The 23,961-nt window shown below is 51.5% G+C and overlaps 1 long non-coding RNA gene across 1 annotated transcript in view; it reads right to left on the bottom strand.

Annotated features, from left to right (window-relative positions):
• Positions 1 to 23,683, bottom strand: part of LOC135178513 (uncharacterized) — a 74,659-nt gene extending 50,976 nt beyond the window's left edge. The window contains exon 1 of the long non-coding RNA XR_010303579.1: positions 23,616 to 23,683. This is a non-coding gene — a long non-coding RNA (uncharacterized LOC135178513). The remainder of the gene's footprint in view (positions 1 to 23,615) is intronic.
• Positions 23,684 to 23,961: the final 278 nt, after the last annotated feature.

Genomic DNA, 23,961 nt, shown 5'->3' on the forward strand with positions numbered 1-23,961 from the left:
AAGAGACCAACCCCACCTGGCCACAACCTCTTGTCAGGTAGCTATAGAGAGCAATAAGGTCTGCCCTAAGCCTCCTCTTCTCCAGGCTAAACAACCCTGTTTGCTTTTTCTAGACGAGCCTTTGTGGTCCTCTGCCTTTAACACAGCCATGGAAAGGGATTTCAGCTTCAATCTGTCTAATAATTACTGCTTATTAAGCATTATGCTGTCCTTGTCAGTTCTGTTAACTCTTTGCAATGACTTTAATTGTGGCTGAAGCCTCAGAGCCCTTTCTCGCCTCTCAGCATCTCTGAGGCACCTGAACTCCCACATCCCATCTGATTGCAGCTGAGGTTTTGTTCCTCAGCAGCCTCCCTCACCCTGCACCACATGTAAGGAATTTGTTGCTTATTCAGTCAGTAAGCAAACACCTTTAGAAATACAGGTTGAAAAAAACAAGTTGCAGACCAGCCAAGGCATTTGCACACTGAATCCTTTCCACTGCTTTATCAATAGATGGCAGCAAGAAGCTCCTTCTCTCCCAAGCATCAGAGAAGGCAGGCACATCCCTGCAGGAACACAGGACAAGCTTTCCGGGAGAGCTCAGGCAGGAGCTGTTAACAGCAACATGCTGTGGCTCACTGAGGCATGGCTTGATGCGCTCTGCAGCAAGGCAGAAGTCTGGAGATGACCCTTCAGTAAAAGCGTCCCAACACGTTTGCAGTACATTCAGAAAGTGCCAACAAGGATTAAAATACATTTTCCACTTCTTTACCAGTGTCTTAACTGTCCTAAAGCAGTAAAAGCAATCGCTAAACCAGGTCAGGATGCCAGCTGCAGCCTTCATTTCAGTGCAGAGGTTGCAACTCATGGGCAGAGAGGCATCAATAACAACCTGCTACCCACTTCAACAAGGCTGTGTGGTTAGAAGCAAAATGCAATTTGGATCACATAAAACAATGCAGATGTCTGTTAAAAGACTTTTTTTCCCCCTCCCTAGCAAAGTGGATTCTTTCATGAGTCTCTCAAAACTATTTCTTATAGAATCAAGCAGGTTGGAAGAGACCTCCAAGCTCATCCAGTCCAACCTAGCACCCAGCCCTAGCCAATCCTAGCACCCAGCCCTAGCCAATCAACCAGACCATGGCACTAAGTGCCTCAGCCAGGCTCTTCTTGAACACCCCCAGGGATGGTGACTCCACCACCTCCCTGGGCAGCCCATTCCAATGGCAAATCTTGCAGTAGATTAGACTCTTCTTTTCCACATCAAGCCTCCAACTTCTTGTTCTGCCAATTCCTCCACTCAGAATAGTGCTTGGAACGTTCTCAGAATACCTGTTTACTCCCAAATAACCTCTTCCTCACCAGCACCATCCCTCCACCTGCCCCCCAAAAGCTTGAGCACCTTTCATTTTTTCTCTGCTTCCCCTTTTCTATTACTCATTCCCTCAGAGACCAAAGAAGTCAGATAAAAGTATCCCTTTCCTGTTCCACGTGTCATAAATGTGCTGACTTGGACAGGTTAACAAAACTGGGCAGGGGAGGGATGTGTGAAATGGGAATGATTGTGCCTGAGCCTTGCTTGCTACTGCCACATGAGCTGCTGTGTAAAGGTTGGTTGGGGAACAGATCACACAATTAACCAGGTTGGAAAAGACCTCTAGAATCACATCCATCCTATCACCTAACCCTTCTAATTAACTAACCCATGGCACTAAGTGCCTCAGCCAGGCTTTGCTTGAATATCTCCAGGGACAGCGACTCCACCACCTCCCCGGGCAGCCCATTCCAGTGTCCAATGACTCTCTCAGGGAAGAACTTTCTCCTCACCTCCAGCCTAAATCTCCCCTGGCACAGCCTGAGGCTGTGTCCTCTTGTTCTGGTGCTGGCCACCTGAGAGAAGAGAGCAACCCCCTCCTGGCCACAACCACCCCTCAGGTAGTTGCAGACAGCAATGAGCTCTCCCCTGAGCCTCCTCTTCTCCAGGCTAACCAATCCCAGCTCCCTCAGCCTCTCCTCGTAGGGCTGTGCTCAAGGCCTCTCCCCAGCCTCGTCGCCCTTCTCTGGACATGCTCAAGCATCTCAATGTCCCTCCTAAACTGGGGGGCCCAGAACTGAACACAGCACTCAAGGTGTGGTCTAACCAGTGCAGAGTACAGGGGCAGAATGACCTCCCTGCTCCTGCTGACCACACCATTGCTGATGCAGGCCAGGATGCCACTGGCTCTCTTGGCCACCTGGGCACACTGCTGGCTCATGTTCAGGTGGGTATCAATCAGCACCTCCAGATCCCTCTCTGTCTGGCTGCTCTCAGCCACTCCCACCCCAGCCTGTATTTCTGCATGGGGTTGTTGTGGCCAAAGTGCAGCACCAGCACTTGGAGCTATTGAACACCATCCCCTTGGACTCTGCCCATCTGTCCAGGCGGTCAAGGTCCCACTGCAGAGCCCTTCTGCCCTCCAACCCAGCCTCTTACCTCTCTCTTACCCTGCTGCCCACACTCCCCTTCATGCAGCCTAGGTTAATATTTGCTTTGTGTATATATATCTGCTTGTATATATAAATATTTAATCTACAAACCCATGTAAGCAAACCATGAATAATTTTGGCATACAAAGGATGTCTCAACATAATTTCCTGAGCAGATAACACCCAGGGAAAGAGGAATCTACCTTCTCTGAAGCATTCAGACAAAACCTCTGAGCCTTGAATTTTGTTGTTCACTTTTCAATATTGAAAGGATTCAGGACATTGACCTTGAGACCTTTCATTTCCTGGGTCATGCTATGCACTTTTAAATGAGTAACTAAACAAGAATGACATTTTGCTCTTCTTTTCAGTAGCAGACCTATTACTTCTGCTTAAGGTCTGCCAGGCTCTGGAGCAATTAGTAGTTTCTTATACAGATATTGACTAAGAGTTCAGAGTCACAGAACCTGAGAGGTTAGAAGGGACCTCCAGAGATCATCCAGACCAAGACAGCATCACCTAGGGTAGTTCACACAGGAATGCATCCAGGATGAGGCACTTAGTGCCATAGTGTAGTTGATTGGATAGGGCAGGATGATAGGTTGGACTGGATAATCTTGGAGGTCTCTTCCAACCTGGTTGATTCTATGATGGGTTTGGAAAGTCTCCAGAGAAGGAGACTCCACAACCACTCTGGGCAGCCTGCTCCAGGGCTCTGGCACCCTCACTGGAAAGTTTCTCCTCATGCTGAGCTGAAACTTTCTCTGTTCCAGTTTCATAGAATCACAGAATTAACCAGATTGGAAAAGACCTCTATGATCACCGAGTTCAACCTATCACCTAAGCCTTCTAATCAACTAGACCATGGCACTGAGTGCCTCATCCAGCCTCCTCTTAGATACATCTAGGGATGGCAACTCCACCACCTCCCTGGGCAGCCCATTCCAATGCCAATCACTCTTGCTGTGAAGAACTTCTTCCTAACATCCAGCCTAAACCTGCCCTGGTGCAGCCTGAGGCTGTGTTCTCTTATTCTGTCCCTGGGAAAAGAGCCCAACCCCACCTGGCTACAACCTCCTTTTGGGTAGTTGTAGACAGCAATGAGGTCTCCCCTGAGCCTCCTCTTTGTAGCTGTTGCTCCTTGTCTTGCTGCTGCTGACCAGCAAAAAGAGGCTGGCCCCAGCCACTTGACACCCACCCCACAGACATTTATAGACATTGATCAGATCTCCTATCAGCCTTCTCCAGACTAAACAGCCCCAGAGCTTTCAGTCTCTCTTCATAGGGGAGATGCTCAAGCACCCTAATCATCTCATGGCTCATCACTGGCCTCTTTCTACAGGTCTCTGCTTCTCTTCAAACACAAGCTGGAGCATCACTTCAGAATATCTAAACTCAGCCCTAAGGCCTGCAGCAGCAAGAACAGTGTCTGAACCTGTGACCAACTGCATGTCCAATGGAGCCCTCTCCATGTCCTGCATGCCTAAGCAGAAAGGGCTATGACTGCCAGTGATAGTTAGGACTGCATTAAATCCTGGCTTCTTAGTGTCATGTACATAATGTCATGCAACCCATGTTAAGTGGGATGATAAATTGAGCCAGAGACAGACAGCTGGACTTGTGGAGAGATCTCACTGGTAGGCCTAGGAGTACCTCAGCACATCATCATAGAATCAACCAGGCTGGAAGAGCCAAGCAATGAGAAATAAGAAGTAGTGTAGTTGAATGGTCATTTGGTCATAGCTGATCACAGGATGCTAGGGGTCAAAATGGACCTCCACAGATCAAGTCCAACCCCTCTGCCAGAATAGGACCATAGACTCATAGAATCAAGAAGGTTGGATGAGACCTCCAAGCTCAGCCAGGCCAACCTAGCACCCAGCCCTGGCCAACCAACCAGACCATGGCACTAAGTGCCCCAGCCAGGCTTGGCTTCAACACCTCCAGGCACAGCCACTCCACCACCTCCCTGGGCAGCCCATTCCAATGCCAATCACTCTATCTGCCAACAACTTCCTCCTGATACCCAGCCTAGACCTCCCCTGCCACAGCTTGAGACTGTGTCCCCTTGTTCTCTTGCTGGTTGCATGGCAGAAGAGCCCAACCCCACCTGGCTACAGCCTCCCTTCATGTAACTGTAAACAGCAATGTGGCCACCCCTGAGCTTTGTCTTCAAGCTAAAACAACTCAGCTCCCTCAACCTCTCCTCAAGGGCTGTGCTCCAGATCCCTCCCTGTAGGTTTAAGAACTTCATTCTTTCCTTTTTCATCTTTTAACTCCCCTTCCCTCAGATGATTCAGATCCTGGAAGCACAGAAAGACAAATATCTCTGGGGGAAACACCTACCTACCTTGACTGCAGACTGTGGCTCTTTTCATCCACCCCTTTTAGAGGCTTCTCTCTACTCTCTGACCACCCTCTTTTAGAAGTCCTTGGAAGATTTGAAGCAAAAGTCACACAGCTACATCTGTTTGCCTTCAAACTTAACCTGGAGGGTGTCAGGGTTCATTTTACTTGCAACTTTTTGTTTCTATGTAGAAGCCAAATACTCAGACTTTACCACAGAAAAGACTGGATGGGGCACTTAGTGCCATGGTCTAGTTGATTGAATAGGGCTGGGTGCTAGGTTGGCCTGGATGAGCTTGGAGGTCTCTTCCAGCCTGGTTGATTCTATGATTGGATGGGGCTGGGTGCTAGGTTGGACTGGATGAGCTTGGAGGTCTCTTCCAGCCTGGTTGATTCTATGATTGGATGGGGCTGGGTGCTAGGTTGGACTGGATGAGTTTGGAGGTCTCTTCCAGCCTGGTTGATTCTATGACTGGATAGGGCTGGGTGCTAGGTTGGACTGGATGAGCTTGGAGGTCTCTTCCAGCCTGGTTGATTCTATGATTGGATGGGGCTGGGTGCTAGGTTGGACTGGATGAGCTTGGAGGTCTCTTCCAGCCTGGTTGATTCTATGACTGGATAGGGCTGGGTGCTAGGTTGGACTGGATGAGCTTGGAGGTCTCTTCCAGCCTGGTTGATTCTATGATTGGATGGGGCTGGGTGCTAGGTTGGACTGGATGAGCTTGGAGGTCTCTTCCAGCCTGGTTGATTCTATGACTGGCCAGGGCTGGGTGCTAGGTTGGACTGGATGAGCTTGGAGGTCTCTTCCAGCCTGGTTGATTCTATGATTGGATGGGGCTGGGTGCTAGGTTGGACTGGATGAGCTTGGAGGTCTCTTCCAGCCTGGTTGATTCTATGACTGGATAGGGCTGGGTGCTAGGTTGGACTGGATGAGCTTGGAGGTCTCTTCCAGCCTGGTTGATTCTATGACTGGATAGGGCTGGGTGCTAGGTTGGACTGGATGAGCTTGGAGGTCTCTTCCAGCCTGGTTGATTCTATGATTGGATGGGGCTGGGTGCTAGGTTGGACTGGATGAGCTTGGAGGTCTCTTCCAGCCTGGTTGATTCTATGACTGGATAGGGCTGGGTGCTAGGTTGGACTGGATGAGCTTGGAGGTCTCTTCCAGCCTGGTTGATTCTATGATTGGATGGGGCTGGGTGCTAGGTTGGACTGGATGAGCTTGGAGGTCTCTTCCAGCCTGGTTGATTCTATGATTCTAAAGCTTTCCTTGTTTTTACAGTTGGCAGAACTTAACTCTGCAAGTATTTTTGCCAAGGTTTCAGAGCAGGATCAGCAAAGCCTCAGGTCGGGGAGCACTTTCTGCCAAGTTACAAAAGAGGCAAAGCAGAGTCAGGAGCTCAGGTGGTAAAAGAGATTTCCCTGGAAGGTGGAAGACCAACAGGTTTTTCCTGCAGAGTTCTGATAGCAGAGAGGTGGCCCTGGGCACCGAGCAGAGGTAAAAAACCTCATGATTGTTAATTTATTCTCCTTCCCCCAGCAGCAGAGCTCACTGCAGAAAGGTATGGCTGAGGAGATATGGGGTTTTAAAGCTAATTTATGGTATGCAGGCTCATTTCAACCTCTCCAAGATGTGCAGAGGAGGTGACACCTATGCTTTCAGCCAGAGGGTGGCCATAGATCTATTTCTGCGGCACTGGAAGCTGCATTCCCCCTCTCCTGTCACGATTATTTGCACATCCACTACCCAGCCAAAGTACAGTCACATCCTAGCTGTGTGGCAGCACCAGTCATGGGACTGCAGCGTTGGGGGGGCAGGCAGCACAGCTAACTGCTGCCTTCCTCCTCGCAGGTCAGGGATCTTGCAGGATGCACATCTGGCAAGGCGTTAAAAAAGGAGGCATTGTTCAGTTTGTGGTGGGTGTGGTGCTGGTCACACCAGAGAAAATGCTGCAGGTCACTGAGGAGCTTTGACCTGGCTGTATTCACAGAATGGTAGGAGCTGGAAGGGACCTCAAAGCTCATCCAATCCAACCCCCCTGCCAGAGCAGGATCACCCAGAGCAGATCACACAGGAGCTCATCCAGACAGGTCTTGAATGCCTCCAGAGAGAGACACTCCACAATACCCCTGGGCAGCCTGTTCCAGGATTCTGGCATCCTCAAGGGGAAAATCCCTGCTCATGTTTCCACAGAACTACCTCTGCCTCAACTTCCACCTAGCTGAACACGAGCTGTGTGCCCAGGTAGCCAAGAAGACCAACAGCATCCTGATCTGTATCAGAAACAGTGTGGTGAGTAGGAGGAGACAGGAAATGGTCCTCCTGTCCTCAGCACCTTGGGGATTGTCATCAGTTTTGGGGTCCTCACTATAAAACAGACATTGATTCTATAACTCCCAGGAAAACATTTTCCATCATGGGGAGTCCTACACAAGCTAAGGCACCGTTCTGCAAGCCACTGACATAGGATCATAGAATGGTTTAGGTTGGAAGGGACCCCAAGGATCATCCAGTTCCAACTCCCCACCAGAACAGGTCACTCAAGGTCTCATCCAACCTGGCCTTGAGCACAGCCAGGGAGGGAGCAGCCACAACCTCCCCTGGGCAACCTGTGCCAGTGTCTCACCACCCTCACTCGAAAGAACTTCTTCCTAACATCCAGTTTAAATCTCCTCTCTGCCAGTTTAAACCCATTATTCCAAGGCAACCTTATTGTGAGCCTTCAATATCTTAAGGGGGCCTACAGGAGACTTGAGGAGGAACTTTTTAGGCTGTCAGGTAGTGATAGGACTGGAGGGTATGGAATCAAGCTAGAAATAGGTAGATACAGACTGGAGGTTAGGAAGAAGTTCTCCACTATGAGGGTGGAGAGGGTTGCCCAGAGAGGTGGTTGAGGCCCTACCCCTGGAGCTGTTTAAGGCCAGACTGGATGAGGCTCTGCACAGCCTGATGTAGTGTGAGGTGTCCCTGCCTGTGGCAGGGGATTGGAACTGGATGACCTTAGAATGGTTTAGGTTGGAAGGAATCTCTATGATCCTTATGGTCCCTTCCAACCCTGACTGATTCTATGATCACTCCTCCTCTTTGTCTTCTTTCTATCACTTCTTTTATCTTCTTGCTGCTGCTTGCACTCTTACAGTGATATCCAGGACGATGTAAGGACAGACCCAGAAGTGGAAGGGACGACTCTTTCCTGTGCAGCTCATACAAGGCTTACTGCTATCTCTGTCTCATTTCACTGGCCAAAGAGCCCAGGATTCAACTGGCCTCTAAGTAGCAGTGCCTACTGCCTTTCCTTGCCCCACATATATATTGGTGTTGTAGCCTTTCCTCACCCTGGGTCAGGCTAGTGAAGGCTCCTGGGCTTTGCTATCCTGCTAGCTCCAACCATCTGTCTCCTGCAGAAGTTTCAAAGGCCTTTGGAAGAGATTCTTATGGCCAAACATAGCAATACTCCATTGCTTTATTCCCATTACCTATTAACTTTCTGCTGCCCTGCGTTCGGTACAAAGGCTTTAAAAATATAGGGGGAAAGGGGGGAGGGAAGGCAGGGGGCAGAGAAGGGACTCGGGGGCGGCGAGAGGCAGCGGGGCAGAGGAGGGACCCGGGGGCGGCGAGAGGCAGCGGGGCACGGAAGGGACCCGGGAGCGGCGAGAGGCAGCGGGGCACGGAAGGGACCCGGGAGCGGCGAGAGGCAGCGGGGCACGGAAGGGACCCGGGGGCGGCGAGAGGCAGCGGGGCACGGAAGGGAGAGGCAGCGGGGCAGAGGAGGGACCCGGGGGCGGCGAGAGGCAGCGAGGCAGGGAAGGGACCCGGGAGCGGCGAGAGGCAGCGGGGCAGAGGAGAGAAGGACCCGGGGGCGGCGAGAGGCAGCGGGGCAGAGGAGAGAAGGACCCGGGGGCGGCGAGAGGCAGCGGGGCAGAGGAGAGAAGGACCCGGGGGCGGCGAGAGGCAGCGGGGCAGAGGAGAGAAGGACCCGGGGGCGGCGAGAGGCAGCGGGGCAGAGGAGGGAAGGACCCGGGGGCGGCGAGAGGCAGCGGGGCAGAGGAGAGAAGGACCCGGGAGCGGCGAGAGGCAGCGGGGCACGGAAGGGACCCGGGGGCGGCGAGAGGCAGCGGGGCAGAGGAGGGACCCGGGGGCGGCGAGAGGCAGCGGGGCAGAGGAGGGACCCGGGGGCGGCGAGAGGCAGCGGGGCACGGGAGGGACCCGGGGGCGGCGAGAGGCAGCGGGGCACGGGAGGGACCCGGGGGCGGCGAGAGGCAGCGGGGAGAGAAGGGACCCGGGGGTGGCGAGAGGCAGCGGGAGGCAGCGGGGCAGGGAAGGGACCCGGGGGAGGCGAGAGGCAGCGGGGCAGGGAAGGGACCCGGGGGCGGCGAGAGGCAGCGGGGCAGGGAAGGGACCCGGGGGCGGCGAGAGGCAGCGGGGCAGGGAAGGGACCCGGGGGCGGCGAGAGGCAGCGGGGCAGGGCAGGGACCCGGGGGCGGCGAGAGGCAGCGGGGCAGAGGAGGGACCCGGGGGCGGCGAGAGGCAGCGGGGCACGGGAGGGACCCGGGGGCGGCGAGAGGCAGCGGGGCACGGGAGGGACCCGGGGGCGGCGAGAGGCAGCGGGGCAGAGGAGGGACCCGGGGGCGGCGAGAGGCAGCGGGGCAGGGAAGGGACCCGGGGGCGGCGAGAGGCAGCGGGGCAGGGAAGGGACCCGGGGGCGGCGAGAGGCAGCGGGGCAGGGAAGGGACCCGGGGGCGGCGAGAGGCAGCGGGGCAGAGGAGGGACCCGGGGGCGGCGAGAGGCAGCGGGGCAGAGGAGGGACCCGGGGGCGGCGAGAGGCAGCGGGGCACGGGAGGGACCCGGGGGCGGCGAGAGGCAGCGGGGCAGAGGAGGGACCCGGGGGCGGCGAGAGGCAGCGGGGCAGGGAAGGGACCCGGGGGCGGCGAGAGGCAGCGGGGCACGGGAGGGACCCGGGGGCGGCGAGAGGCAGCGGGGCACGGGAGGGACCCGGGGGCGGCGAGAGGCAGGGGAGAGAAAGGAAAAGAAAAAGAATAATAGAAAACAGAGAATTTTGACTCCGATTCTTTCATTTTTTAAGCGCATACTTGGACGGAAAGTGGGCAGCTGGGGTTGTTAAATTGGGTATTAGGAGAGCTTTTTTCTTGACCAAGGGAGGGTTCGGGCAGCACAGCAAGCTGTGTGATACAGAGCTGCCTTTCGCATCACCTCTCGCCTGAACTCCGCACGGGCAATTAACTCTGCGGAGTCAGGCAGCCAGAGCAGATGCAGGAAGGCTTCACCAGTCGTCAGGCTTCACTGGATCCTCACTTCGGCTCGTTTCACAGAGCAGCAGCATCCCAGCTTGTTTGCACTGTTTGAGTCGTGACTCTTTCTACAACAGCATACATTTGGCTCGGCAAGGAAGCCAGACGAAAGAGGGATGCAATCATTGGCAAAAGGCAGAAGTTGCATTTCTGAACCTGCCCTGGCACAGTTTGAGGTTGTGTCCTCTTGTTCTGTCACTGGATGCCTGGGAGAAGAGACCATATCCACCCGGCTACAACTTCTCTTCAGGTAGTTGCAGAGAGCAGCGAGGTCTGCCCTGAGCCTCCTCTTCTTCAGGCTGAACCACCCCAGCTCCCTCAGCCTCTCCTCATAGGAACAGTATTTCATCACCAGCTTGTTGTGTCCTTCACAAAAAAGAGTGCAGCTAATCCTGATACCATTGTTTAATGCACAGTTCTGGACTCCTCAATTCAAGAGAGATGTTGAGGTGCTGGAAGGTGTGGAGAGAAGGGCAGCAAGGCTGGGGAGGGGCCTGGAGCACAGCCCTGTGAGGAGAGGCTGAGGGAGCTGGGGGTGTGCAGCCTGCAGCAGAGGAGGCTCAGGGCAGAGCTAATTGCTGTCTACAACTACCTGAAGGGAGGTTGTAGCCAGGTGGGGTTGGGCTCTTCTGCCAGACAACCAGCAACAGAACAAGGGGACAGAGTCTCAAGTTATGCTAGGGGAAGTACAGGCTGGATGATAGGAGGAAGTTCTTTACAGAGAGAGTGATTGGCATTGGAATGGGCTGCCCAGGGAGGTGGTGGAGTCACCATCCCTGGAGGTGTTGAAGCAAAGCCTGGATGAGGCACTTAGTGCCATGGTCTGGTTGATTGGATAGGGCTGGGTGCTAGGTTGGACTGGCTGAGCTTGGAGGTCTCTTCCAACCTGCTTGATTCTATGACTCAGGCCACGTCTAATCTCTATAAACACCTTCTCCTTAGAACTTTACTCATAATGCTAAGTCTCATCACTTTGCCATGAGCCCTTTACCCTAGAAGAAGGGCAGATGTGGAACTACACAACACGACCTACACAAGATTTTTCAAGGAGCAAGATGACAAACGATTAATTCCTGGGGACTTACACCGAGTTCAACTCCATCACTTAGTCCACAGTAACCTTTTACATGCAGGATAACAAGAGAAGGGGGCGGGGGGGAAAAGAAAGAGGAGGAAAGAGAACCTCAGCAAGTTCACTTCCCCCCCTCCTCCTTGTCTGGAAACCATAGAAACCAAACTGAAAGTACAGCCAAGAAGTTCGTCATTTGGCTATCTCTGGCTGATCTCCATGGAAACATTTCACTTTTTTTTTTGTGGAGAGGAAGGATTTTCAAATCAGACAAATGGCCAGAGAGTGATGGCTTATGACATGCTTGGGAAGAATTTAAAGAGCAAAAACAATGTCAAGTGCCTCTGCTTTACGTATCCTTCTTACACATCTCTTTTATGCTGCTCATCTCTATTTCATTATGTTGTAATTGCAGCTTTCCCTTCTGAGCCCTTTTGTGAAACCAGACATGAAATTTGGGGAGGGGGGAAAAAAAAAAGTGATATCCCTACCTACAAAGCAGGGTTTGTTCACTTTGGTGTCCAACATAGGTAGCGTTTGCCAAGGGAAGTATAGGCTGGATCTTAGGAGGAAGAAAGGGCATTGTAGCCAGGTGGGGGGTGGCCTCTTCTACCAGGCAACCAGCAATAGAACAAGGGGACACAGTCTCAAGTTGTGCCAGGGTAGGTATAGGCTGGATGTTAGGAAGAAGTTCTTCACAGAGAGAGTGATTGGCATTGGAATGGGCTGCCCAGGGAGGTGGTGGAGGCACCATCCCTGGGGGTCTTCAAGCAAAGCCTGGATGAGGCACTTAGTGCCATGGTCTGGTTGACTGGATAGGGCTGGGTGCTAGGTTGGACTGGATGATCTTGGAGGTCTCTTCCAACCTGCTTGAGTCTATGATTTTAAATCATATAGGTTAACCAATACTGTTTTTTCCCCTGATGCTTTGCCTTGGAGATTGAACAGAGGCAATGAATGCATCATAACTAAGAAGGGGAGTTAAGAATAGGCCAATGGCTTCAAGAGCAGGTTTAGATTGGATGTTAGGAGCAAACTCTGCACCATGAGAGTGATGGAACACTAGAACAGGTTGGCCAGGGTAGGTGGCTGGGAAGATGAGGATCTTCAGGGAGATACTCGAAGTGAAGACCCCACCTCAGTGACTACATCTAGTAGCACCATCTTCAGCACCTTTTAGTAGGCATCATCTCCTGGCAAAGCTATCAGCTCATGGCTTGGACAGATTCATTCTGATATGGGTCAAGAACTGGCTATAGGAAAAGAGGAGGCTCAGGGCAGACCTCATTGCTGTCTACAACTCCCTGAAGGGAGGCTGTAGCCAGGTGGAGTTGGGCTCTTCTGACAGGCAACAAACAACAGAACACAAGGGGACACAGTCTCAAGTTGTGCTGGGGGAGGTCCAGGCTGGATGTTAGGAGGAAGTTATTGCCAGCCAGAGAGAGTGATTGGCATTGGAATGGGCTGCCCAGGGTGGTGGTGGAGTCACCATCCCTGGAGGTGTTCAAGCAAAGCCTGGATGAGGCACTTAGTGCCATGGTCTGGTTGATTGGCCAGGGCTGGGTGCTAGGTTGGACTGGATGATCTTGGAGGTCTCTTCCAACCTGCTTGATTCTATGTTCCTTTCAGTTATCGAGAGGTCCCCCCAGAGCCTTCTCTTCTCTAGGCTGCACACCCCCAGCTCCCTTAGCCTATCCTCGTGGCAGAAGTGTTCATGCTTTGAATATTGTTTCCCATGTCAACATTACGTCATTAACTGCCATCAGTTAATGCCTAGTGGTGGCAGTTTATTATACACACCCTCTATCAGTGACCTACCTGCAAAGAAATATTGACAACAGAGATGAATATGATGGAAATACTGCCAGCAGTGGAGAGACATCACCTGATTTCAGCTGTCACCACACAAAAGAGTGAAAGCATGCTGACACTGCCTGAAATTTGGAAGCGTGTCGCAAAGATTGCAACAAATCACAGAGACAGAAGTAAACAGAGCAGGAAACTCAAGGAAGTCATGAAAGAACATCCAGAAAGTGACAGACAAGACACGATTCTGCTGAAAGTGCTATCAAACATTCAAAGTAAAATCCTAGTTGAGAGTCAAAAGGAAGGAAAAGGTCACACCTGACTCAAGGTGCTTTGTGAACGTGCAAATGAATCACAGAATCATAGAATCAAGTGGGTTGGAAGAGACCTCCAAGATCATCCAGGCCAACCTAGCACCCAGCCCTAGCCAGTCAACCAGACCATGGCACTAAGTGCCTCAGCCAGGCTTTGCTTCAACACCTCCAGGGATGGTGACTCCACCACCTCCCTGGGCAGCCCATTCCAATGCCAATCACTCTCTCTGACAACAACTTCCTCCTCACATCCAGCCTGTACTTCCCCAACATAATTTGAGACTGTGTCCCCCTATTTTGTTGCTGGTTGCCTGTCAGAAGAGCCCAACCCCACCTGGCTACAGCCTCCCTGCAGGCAGCTGCAGGCAGCAATGAGCTCTGCCCTGAGCCTCCTCTGCTGCAGGCTGCACACCCCCAGCTCCCTCAGCCTCTCCTCACAGGGCTCTGCTCCAGTCCCCTCACCAGCCTTGCTGCCCTTCTCTGGACACCTTCCAGCACCTCAACATCTCTCTTGAATTGAGGAGCCCAGAACTGGACACAGCACTCAAGGTGTGGCCTGAGCAGTGCTGAGTACAGGGGCAGAATAACCTCCCTTGTCCTGCTGGCCACACTGTTCCTGAGCCAGGCCAGGATGCCATTGGCTCTCTTGGCCACCTGGGCACACTGCTGGCTCATCTTCAGCCTACTAAGACTTGCACAGGAAGAAAAAAAGAAGGCAGCTTGGATCAGGTGATTCAAATCTGCTTCAGAAAAACTATGCTGAATATATTGACCCCTTTTGGTGTCTCTACCTCTATATTCCAACATGCAATCTGAGGTCCCAGTGGATGGGAGTTTGACCATGAGCTAGCAATGTACTCTGGTGGCCAAGGCCAGTGCCATTCTGGGCTGTATTAGAAGGGCTGCAGTTAGTAAGTCAAGAGAGTTAGTAATTCAAGAGATGTTCTTCTATCCCTCTGCTCTGGCCTAGTGAAGCTATGTGCAGTTTGGGGCCCCTCAGTTCACGAAGGAGCTCAGGGAACTGCTTGAAAGAGTCCGGCACAGAGACACAAAAATGGTTAAGGGAGTGGGAGATCTTCCTTACAAGGAGAGTCTGAGGCAGCTGGGGTGGAAGGAGGAAGTTCTTCACAGAGGGAGTGAGTGGCACTGGAATGGGCTGCCCAGGGAGGTGGTGGAGTCACCATCCCTGGAGGGAGTCTACAAAAAAGCTGGGCAGGCACTTTTGAGGCTGTCAGGGAGTGGGAGGACTAAGGGGAATGGAGCAAAGCTGGAGGTGGGGAGAGTCAGGCTGGAGGTGAGGAGGAAGTTGTTGAGCATCAGAGTGGTGAGAGGCTGGCAGGGGTTGCCCAGGGAGGTGGTTGAGGCCCCATGGCTGGAGGTGTTTCAGGCCAGGCTGGCTGAGGCTGTGGGCAGCTTGATCCAGGGTAGGGCATCCCTGGGCATGGCAGGGGAGTTGGAACTGGCTGCTCCTTGTGGTCCCTTCCAACCCTGAGTGATTCTATGATTCTAGGTGTTCAAGCAAAGCCTGGCTGAGGCACTTAGTGCCATGGTCTGGTTGACTGGCCAGGGCTGGGTGCTAGGTTGGACTGGATGAGCTTGGAGGTCTCTTCCAACCTGCCTGATTCTATAATCATTTTCATGATACTCCTCTAGACCTGCTCCATCAGGTCCATGTCCTCCCTGTATTGAGGGCTCCAGACCCAGATGCAGTACCCCAGTTGAGGGGGTACTGGATGCATAGTTAATAATCAAACTTCTACTGCCCTTGCTTCAAATCTCAACTGCATGGTGGCTACTAAAGCCACCCTCACACGAACAACTTCTTTGCTTTCACACACACAAAAATGATGACCATTTCCCCTTGGCTTGCCTTGGTGCAGCTTGTAATAGAACTGCATCTGGAAACACTATAGCAGCTTCTTCCACTACTTCTCCAGCAGGAACTGCTGAGTACTTTGGCTCCCTTACAAGTGCCTTAATTCACCAAGAGATAATTGCGCTGTGATTCACGCCTGTGCTAAGCCTCTGCAGAGTTGTGGGCATGATTATTAACATCACATTAAACCCCAGAACCAAAAAGATTAGCAGATTTGTATTTTATATATCTTTCCCCCCTCCTCCTGAACATTGACACATAGCAGAATAAATTACCCTGCCAGAACATTAAGGGAAACAAAGCAAGGGTAGGACAGAAACGATTTCGTTTCACTGACTGCTCTGCTTTTAAGGGTTCAGCAGTTGCTGGGTGGCAAAATAAAGCATCAGTTCAACATTTGTTTATCCCTGGAACAGCACAAGCCCAGCATAAAGTGGCATTAAGCATTCAAGTCAGGACTTTATGGTGTTATGCCTTAATGTCAACGGAATTTCACACTCAGGATGTCATAAGGCTCTGTGATGACATAGGGTGGCATAAATAGACCACTGTATGTCATCTAATAATTGCTGGGGAGCCTATCAAAGCTCTCTGAGTTACAACCATTGGGCCACAATTGGGTCCACTGACTTCATTTCAAATTCAAGTTCTGATTAGCTTCAGATTAAAACTACTAGAACAAGGGGACACAGTCTCAAGTTGTGCCAGGGTAGGTATAGGCTGGATGTTAGGAGGAAGTTCTTCACAGAGAGAGTGATTGGCATTGGAATGGGCTGCCCAGGGAGGTGGTGGAGGCACCGTGCCTGGAGGTCTTCAAGAAAAGCCTGGATGAGGCACTTAGTGCCATGGTCTGGTTGAGTGGTTAGGGCTGTGTGATAGGTTGGACTGGATGATGTTGGAGGTCTCTTCCAACCTGCTTGATTCTATGATTCTACTACCCTTTTATAGCTGATCTGCTGCTGACTGAAAGCTCTTCCCAACACAGGTAGGCAAAGGCTAGGAAGATGATGAAGGGGCTGGAATGGTGCTCTATGAGGAGAGACTGATGGACCTGAGGCTGTTTGACCTGGTGAAGAGAAGGCTTAGAGGGGATGTGATCAGTGTTTATAAATATCTGAGGGCTGGGATTCGAGACAGAAGTGACAAATGCTTCTCAGTTATGCCCTATCCCAGGGATGGAAACCACAGCACAGGAAGTTCCACCTCAACATGAGGAAAAACTTCTTTAAGTGTCATAGAGAACTGAAAAAGGCAGCCCAGAGACGTTGTGAAGTCTCCTTCTCTGGAGACTTTCCAGCCATGCCTGGATGCATTCCTGTTCAACTGCACTAGATTGCTGTCGACAGCTACCTGAAGGGAGGCTGTAGCCAGGTGGGGTTGGGCTCTTCTCCCAGGCAAGCACCAACAGAACAAGGGGACACAGTCTCAAGTTGTGCCAGGGGAGGTCTAGGCTGGATGTCAGGAGGAAGTTGTTGTCAGAGAGAGTGATTTGCATTGGAATGGGCTGCCCAGGGAGGTGGTGGAGTCACCACCCCTGGAGGTGTTGAAGCAAAGCCTGGATGAGGCACTTAGTGCCATTGTCTGATTGACTGGATAGGGCTGGGGGATAGGTTAGACTGGCTGAGCTTGGAGGTCTCATCCAACCTGCTTGATTCTATGGTCCTATTCTGGCAGAGGGATTGGACTTGTTCTGTGGAGGTCCATTTCCACCCCTAACATCCTGTGATCAGCTATGACCAAATGACCATTCAACTGCACTACCTCTTGTTTCACATTGCCTGGCAAATTATTTTTTAATTCCACATCCCCAACATCCCAGAAGATGTTTTGGGTTTGTTTTATTCCTTCCTATGATACTGCATTTTGTGCAAGGAGTGGAGAAATAGCAAACTGTCAGCCAGAGTAGGAGGAGTGAACTGACCTTCAGAGGTCACTTTCAACCCAAACCATTCTATGACTCTAACTGAATCACAACAGCATGAGCCTTAACTTAAGCAAAACTCTAAAGAGCCCTTCAAGAGCACCAGGACTTATCTGGTAGGTACAGGATATTGTCACTGCAGGTTCTCAGGAATCTCTCCTGAAACTTTCCAGTGGAAGACTAAAGGAGCAATGAAGCCTGACAAGATTCACAGAATCACAGAAACATCCAGGTTGGATTCACCTTAAACCATATCCCCAAGCACTACATCCAAAGGACTCTGAAATACACCCAGGATTGGTGACTCCACCACCTCCCTGGGCAGCTCATTCCAGTCCCTGAACACTCTCTGTATTTTTTTCCTAACATCCAATCTAAACCTCCTCAGGCTCAATTTGAGGCTACTCCTCCTTGTTCTGTCTCCATTTCCCTGTGACAAGAGACCAGCACCAACCTCTAAACAAGGTCCTTTCAGGTAGCTGTAGACAGCAATGAGGTCTCCCCTCAGCCTCCTCTTTTTTCACACTAACCATCCCCAGATCCCTCAGTTATTAGATTTACTCTCCAGGCCCTTTCCCAGCTTCCTTGCCCTCCTCTGCACTCACTCCAGCACCTCCACAGCTCTCTTGTATTGCAGTGCCCAAAACTCAACACTCCAGGTGTGGCCTCACCAGAGCAGACTCCAAGGGGACAATCACCTCCCTGCTCCTGCTGACCACAGCATTTCTAATCTCAGCCAGGATGCCACTGGCCTTCTTGGCCACCTGGGCACACTGCTGGCTCACATTCAGCTCCTGTCTATTACAGCCCCCAAGTCCCTTTCTGACAGGCAGCTCTCCAGCCACACTGCCCCAAGCCTGTAGCATTGCTTGGGGTTGCTGTGACCCAAGTGCAGGACCTGGCATTTGGCCTTGTTGAAACTCATCCCATTAGTGCTGGCCCATTGATCTAAGGCTATCCAAGTCCTTCTGGAGAGCCTCTCTACCCTCATGCAAATCAAAACTGCCACCTAAATTGGTATAATCTGCAAACTTACTGCTGACATTTGGATTAGACATTAGGAGAAGCCTCTTCACTGAAAAGGTTATCAGGAGGAGGCTCCTGGGGGAACTTGCTTCACGAAAATGGTGATTAGGAGGCTCCTGGGGGAGGCTGCTTCACCAAAACGGTGATTAGGAGGCTCCTGGGGGAGGCTGCTTCACCAAAACGGTGATTAGGAGGCTCCTGGGGGAGGCTGCTTCACCAAAACGGTGATTAGGAGGCTCCTGGAGGAAGCTGCTTCACCAAAACGGTGATTAGGAGGCTCCTGGGGGAGGCTGCTTCACCAAAACGGTGATTAGGAGGCTCCTGGGGGAGGCTGCTTCACCAAAACGGTGATTAGGAGGCTCCTGGGGGAGGCTGCTTCACCAAAACTGTGATTAGGAGGCTCCTGGGGGAGGCTGCTTCACCAAAACTGTGATTAGGAGGCTCCTGGGGGAGGCTGCTTCACCAAAATGGTGATTAGGAGGCTCCTGGGGGAGGCTGCTTCATCAAAACGGTGATTAGGAGGCTCCTGGGGGAGGCTGCTTCACCAAAATGGTGATTAGGAGGCTCCTGGGGGAGGCTGCTTCACCAAAACGGTGATTAGGAGGTTATTGGGGGAAACTTCTTCACTCTATGGTTATTAGGAGAAGCTTCTTCACCGAAATAGTTATTAGGGGTATCCCTCCACTGGAATAGGAGGTTGAATCCCCATCCTTGGGGGCACTTAAGATGCAGAGATGTGGGGCAGAGGGACATGATTTAGCACCAGGCTTCCTTGGGAGTTAGTTCACAGTTGGACTTGATGATCCTCAAGGTTTTCTTTCCAAAGTGATGGATTCCAAGAAATAAACAGCTTTAACTTTCCTAATGGCCCATTTGGTGATGAAGATGTTTTGCCAGGTCAGTTGACAGGGGCTGCATTCTTAAACCCTTTTGCTATTTCATTTTTATTCTATTTTATAAATGCTCTTCTCTAGCAAGATTAATCATGCTGGAGAAATGGTGCTTGGGGTGGGGGAAGAGAGGGGGAAATCTACACTACCAACATCATCCATCACTACAAATCTATGTTAACTGAAGCAATCTGAGCTACACATAACAAATCTGTTGCATTCATCATCATTTATCACATGTGTAAAACAAACATCAAAAGGGCCATATTTATCTGTGAAGCCAAGGAGGAAATCTGCCTTATTAATACTGCCAGGAGGTTTATAACCCATATTATGTTTTTTTTCTTACCCCCTTTTCCAAATAAAATGCTATTACTTGCAGAATAAATAAAACCCTGCAGTGCTTCTGGTCATTAATCACTCACATCCAAGAGCTTTCCTGTGGCAATCGATTCTCTGGGTAGTTATACACTGGAAGGTTTTCAGCTAAAATTTGTGTGAGTGCTTGGAACAAAGAACAAAGTTGCTGAAGATAATTTTGGTGTGGTTGCTTTTGTGGTACCTACAACTACCTGAAGGCAGGCTGGAGCCAGGTGTGGGTTAGGCTCTTCTCCCAGGTAACCAGCAATAGAACGAAGGGGGACAGACTCAAGTTGTGCCAGGGGAGGTCTAGGCTGGATGTTAGGAGGAAGCTCTTGGCAGAGAGAGTGATTGGCATTGGAATGGGCTGCCCAGGGAGGTGGTGGATAGGGCTGGGTGAGAGAAGTTGCAGGTGCCTCCTTCCTGGAGATCATAGAATCAAGTGGGTTGGAAGAGACCTCCAAGCCCAGCCAGTCCAACCTAGCACCCAGCCCTGGCCAACCAACCAGACCATGGCACTAAATGCCTCAGCCAGGCTTCTTTTGTACCACCTCCAGGGGCAGCAACTCCACCACCTCCCTGGGCAGCCCATTCCAATGCCAATCACTCTCTCTGACAACAACTTCCTCCTAACATCCAGCCTAGACTTGTCCTGGGCACAACTTGAGACTGTGTCCACTTGTTCTGTTGCTGCTTGCCTGGCAGAAGAGCCCAACCCCACCTGGCTACAGCCTCCCTGCAGGCAGCTGCAGACAGCAATGAGCTCTGCCCTGAGCCTCCTCTGCTGCAGGCTGCACACCCCCAGCTCCCTCAGCTTCTCCTCACAGGGTTTGTGCTCCAGGCCCCTCCCCAGCTTTGTTGCCCTTCTCTGGACACCTTCCAGCACCTCAACATCTCTCTTGAATTGAGGAGCCCAGAACTGGACACAGCACTCAAGGTGTGGCCTGAGCAGTGCTGAGCACAGGGGCAGAATAACCTCCCTTGTCCTGCTGGCCACAGATCAGATGGGGCTTGGAAACAGCTGGTGTGGTGAAAGATGTCTCTTTTTACAACAAAGGTGTTGGAACTAGACCATCTTTCAGGTCTCTTCCAACCCAGATCATTCTGTGGCTATAGAAAATAGCAAGTCCTTGCATTTCTTGGTGCCAAAGAAACCACACAGCTATAATAGTTCCATCAGCACAAAGGAGAGCAAATTTCCTTTGCTATTCACCAAGGAAAAATTCCTCTGCTTATGTCAGTGAGGTAATATTACAGCAACCATCCCAAAGGTCTTTTCCACACTGGTTAATCCTGTGACACAGCACCACAAATGAGCTGCTGAAACAGCAAGCCTAAAAATCACCCCAGGGGTTTTGTCAGCCAGAGCTCACTGCCAGAGCATCTTCACTGCCACACAGCCTGGGTGAACATGGTCACTCCTCTCAGTGCCTCACTGCTGCTAACACCAACAAACCTAACGCTGCTCAGAGCTCTGTTACTCAACATACTGCTAGAGGGGAAGCTCACCACAGCAGCCACAGAAGAATTCTAGCAATCAGACCACAAAATGACCAGGACAACAGTGCTTTGATTCATGATCACAGCCTTGCAATGACAGGACGAGGAGGAATGGCTCTAAATTGGCAGAGGGGAGATTGAAAGTGGATCACAGTCTTGCAAGGACAGGATGAGGAGGAATGGGTTTAAACTGGCAGAGGAGAGATTGAAATTGGATCACAGTCTTGCAAGGACAGGATGAGGAGGAATGGGTTTCAGCTGGCAGAGGGGAGATTGAAAGTGGATCACAGTCTTGCAATGACAGGATGAGGAGGAATGGCTTTAAACTGGCAGAGGGGAGATTGAAAGTGGATCACAGTCTTGCAAGGACAGGATGAGGAGGAATGGGTTTAAACTGGCAGAGGGGAGATTGAAAGTGGATCACAGTCTTGCAAGGACAGGATGAGGAGGAATGGGTTTAAACTGGCAGAGGGGAGATTGAAAGTGGATCACAGTCTTGCAAGGACAGGATGAGGAGGAATGGGTTTAAACTGGCAGAGGAGAGATTGAAAGTGGATCACAGTCTTGCAAGGACAGGATGAGGAGGAATGGGTTTAAACTGGCAGAGGAGAGATTGAAAGTGGATCACAGTCTTGCAAGGACAGGATGAGGAGGAATGGGTTTAAAATGGCAGAGGGGAGATTGAAAGTGGATCACAGTCTTGCAAGGACAGGATGAGGAGGAATGGGTTTAAGCTGGCAGAGGGGAGATTGAAAGTGGATGTTAGGAAGAAGTTGTTTGCAGTGAGGGTGCTGAGACACTGGCACAGGTTGCCCAGGGAGGCTGTGGAGCACAGAATCACCCAAGGTGATCAAAGATCACATTCTGTGCTCCACAGCTTCCCTGGAGGTGTTCAAGGCCAGGTTGGATGAGGCCTGAGTGACCTGTTCAAGTGGGAGGTGTCCCTGCCTTTGGCAGGGGGTTGGAACTGGATGATCTTTGATGTCCCTTCCAACCTAAACCATTCTATGATTAGACTCAAGCTTCCAGGACAGCTTCTTCACAGGCCTGGACAAAGAAAGAGAGAACTCCTTGGCACTGCCAGAGCCTGCTGCTCCCTTCATCCACCACCTGTCCTTGGCCATCTTCCAAAGAGCAAGTGACCACCCCTGGCTCTTGCTGTTTTGCTGACCTTGTTTCACCCTTATCCTTTGCCAGAGATGCTGCTTGCCCTAGGTGCTTCTTTTTCCATACAGGGACAACTGATACTGGCACAGGCTGTTCTCTGGTACAGCCACCATGCCTGTTGGCCCAGAGACCTTCTCTTGCCCCTGAGCACTCTGAACAGGAATGAGAGGTGCTCAGTAGGCACAGGCCAGGCCACAGCATGCTGCAGTAATTTCTGTCTCCTGGGAGCTTCTGGGCTGACAGCAGACATTGCTCCAAACGTTTCCCCAGCTTGGCAGGAGCTTGCACTTGCACAGCAGTGAAATGGTGCCATGGTCTAGCCTTGAGCTCTGTGGCAAAGGGTTAGACTCGATCTATGAAGTCTCTTCCAACCTTGGTGATACTGTGAAATTCCAAACCACCACAGGCAACTGCTGTCCTAAGAACTGGCTCATGCTCTCCCACACCCCCTGCCACTCATCATTACCCAGGGCAGAGCTGGTAGAGAACCATAGAATCAACCAGGTTGGAAGAGACCTCCAGGATCATCCAGTCCAACCTAGCACCCAGCCCTATCCAGTCAACCAGACCATGGCACTAAGTGCCTCATCCAGGCTTTGCTTGAAGACCCCCAGGGACGGTGCCTCCACCACCTCCCTGGGCAGCCCATTCCAATGCCAATCACTCTCTCTGTGAAGAACTTCTTCCTAACATCCAGCCTATACCTCCTCTGGCACAACTTGAGACTGTGTCCCCTTGTTCTATTGCTGGTTGCCTGGGAGAAGAGGCCACCCCCCACCTGGCTACAGCCTCCCTTCAGGTAGTTGTAGACAGTAATAAGACCACCCCTGAGCCTCCTCTTCTCCAGGCTGCACACCCCCAGCTCCCTCAGCATCTCCTCACAGGGTTGTGCTCCAGGCCCCTCCCCAGCTTTGTTGCCCTTCTCTGGACATGTTCCAGCACCTCAACATCTCTCTTGAATTGAGGGGCCCAGAACTGGACACAGCACTCAAGGTGTGGCCTGAGCAGTGCTGAGCACAGGGGCAGAATAACCTCCCTTGTCCTACTGGCCACACTGCTCCTGAGCCAGGCCAGGATGCCATTGGCTCTCTTGGCCACCTGGGCAACAAAGAGGGGTCCTGCTCTGCCAGGGAGGCTGGGCTAGATGATCTTTCAAAGTCCCTTCCAGTCCCTGACATTCTATCATCTCCAGAAAGTATTTTTGGGAAAGACCTGTAGTGCTCCAGGCAAAACCTGGCCCAGCAGAAACCAGCACAGCAACAGCACAGCTCTGAGCCATCCCCCCAAGGGCACACTCAGCACTGCAATGAGCACACACAGGACCCTCAGCACACTGTCTCCAGCTGTGTCTGAAGAGCAAATACCACAAATGCCATGGACAAACATATATATACATATAAAACTCTCTTTGTAAGCCTCAAATCTTGCTTCCCATTACCTCAAGCCTTTTACCTCCTCCCCAGACTGTCTCAATGAAGACAACCTGCTTCTCCAGCCCCATGATGGGCACCAAGCACAGACTTGTCAGCAAATGCAACTCAATCCACAGCAGCAATGCAAAATACCAACCAACACAGTCACTTACCAGTCAGAGAGCAGCAGAAGAGTGAAAAGCTCCTGGGCAGCAGGCAAAAGGAGAAGCCATTAACAGATCGGCAGAGAAAAAGCCTTTGAGCTTGATCAAAGACAGGTGAAGATAATTACCAATTATCTTTCCCCCACCCTTTTTTTTTCACCTTGGTAATTTGCCCAGCCCAGACCTCAGCCTTGTTCATTAGGATGTAATGCTTTGCAACTGTGAATATTCCAGATATTTGAGGGCTCTTCCTTTCTACAAACATTAATGTCCAAAAAAATAACCAAAAGAGAGAGAACACAATAGACAACAAACAATTTATTGCTTCATTTATCACAATCTTGCTTTTAGCCAC

The sequence above is a fragment of the Pogoniulus pusillus genome, chromosome 9 (assembly GCF_015220805.1).
Source record: "Pogoniulus pusillus isolate bPogPus1 chromosome 9, bPogPus1.pri, whole genome shotgun sequence".
Classification (NCBI taxonomy): Eukaryota; Metazoa; Chordata; class Aves; order Piciformes; family Lybiidae; genus Pogoniulus; species Pogoniulus pusillus.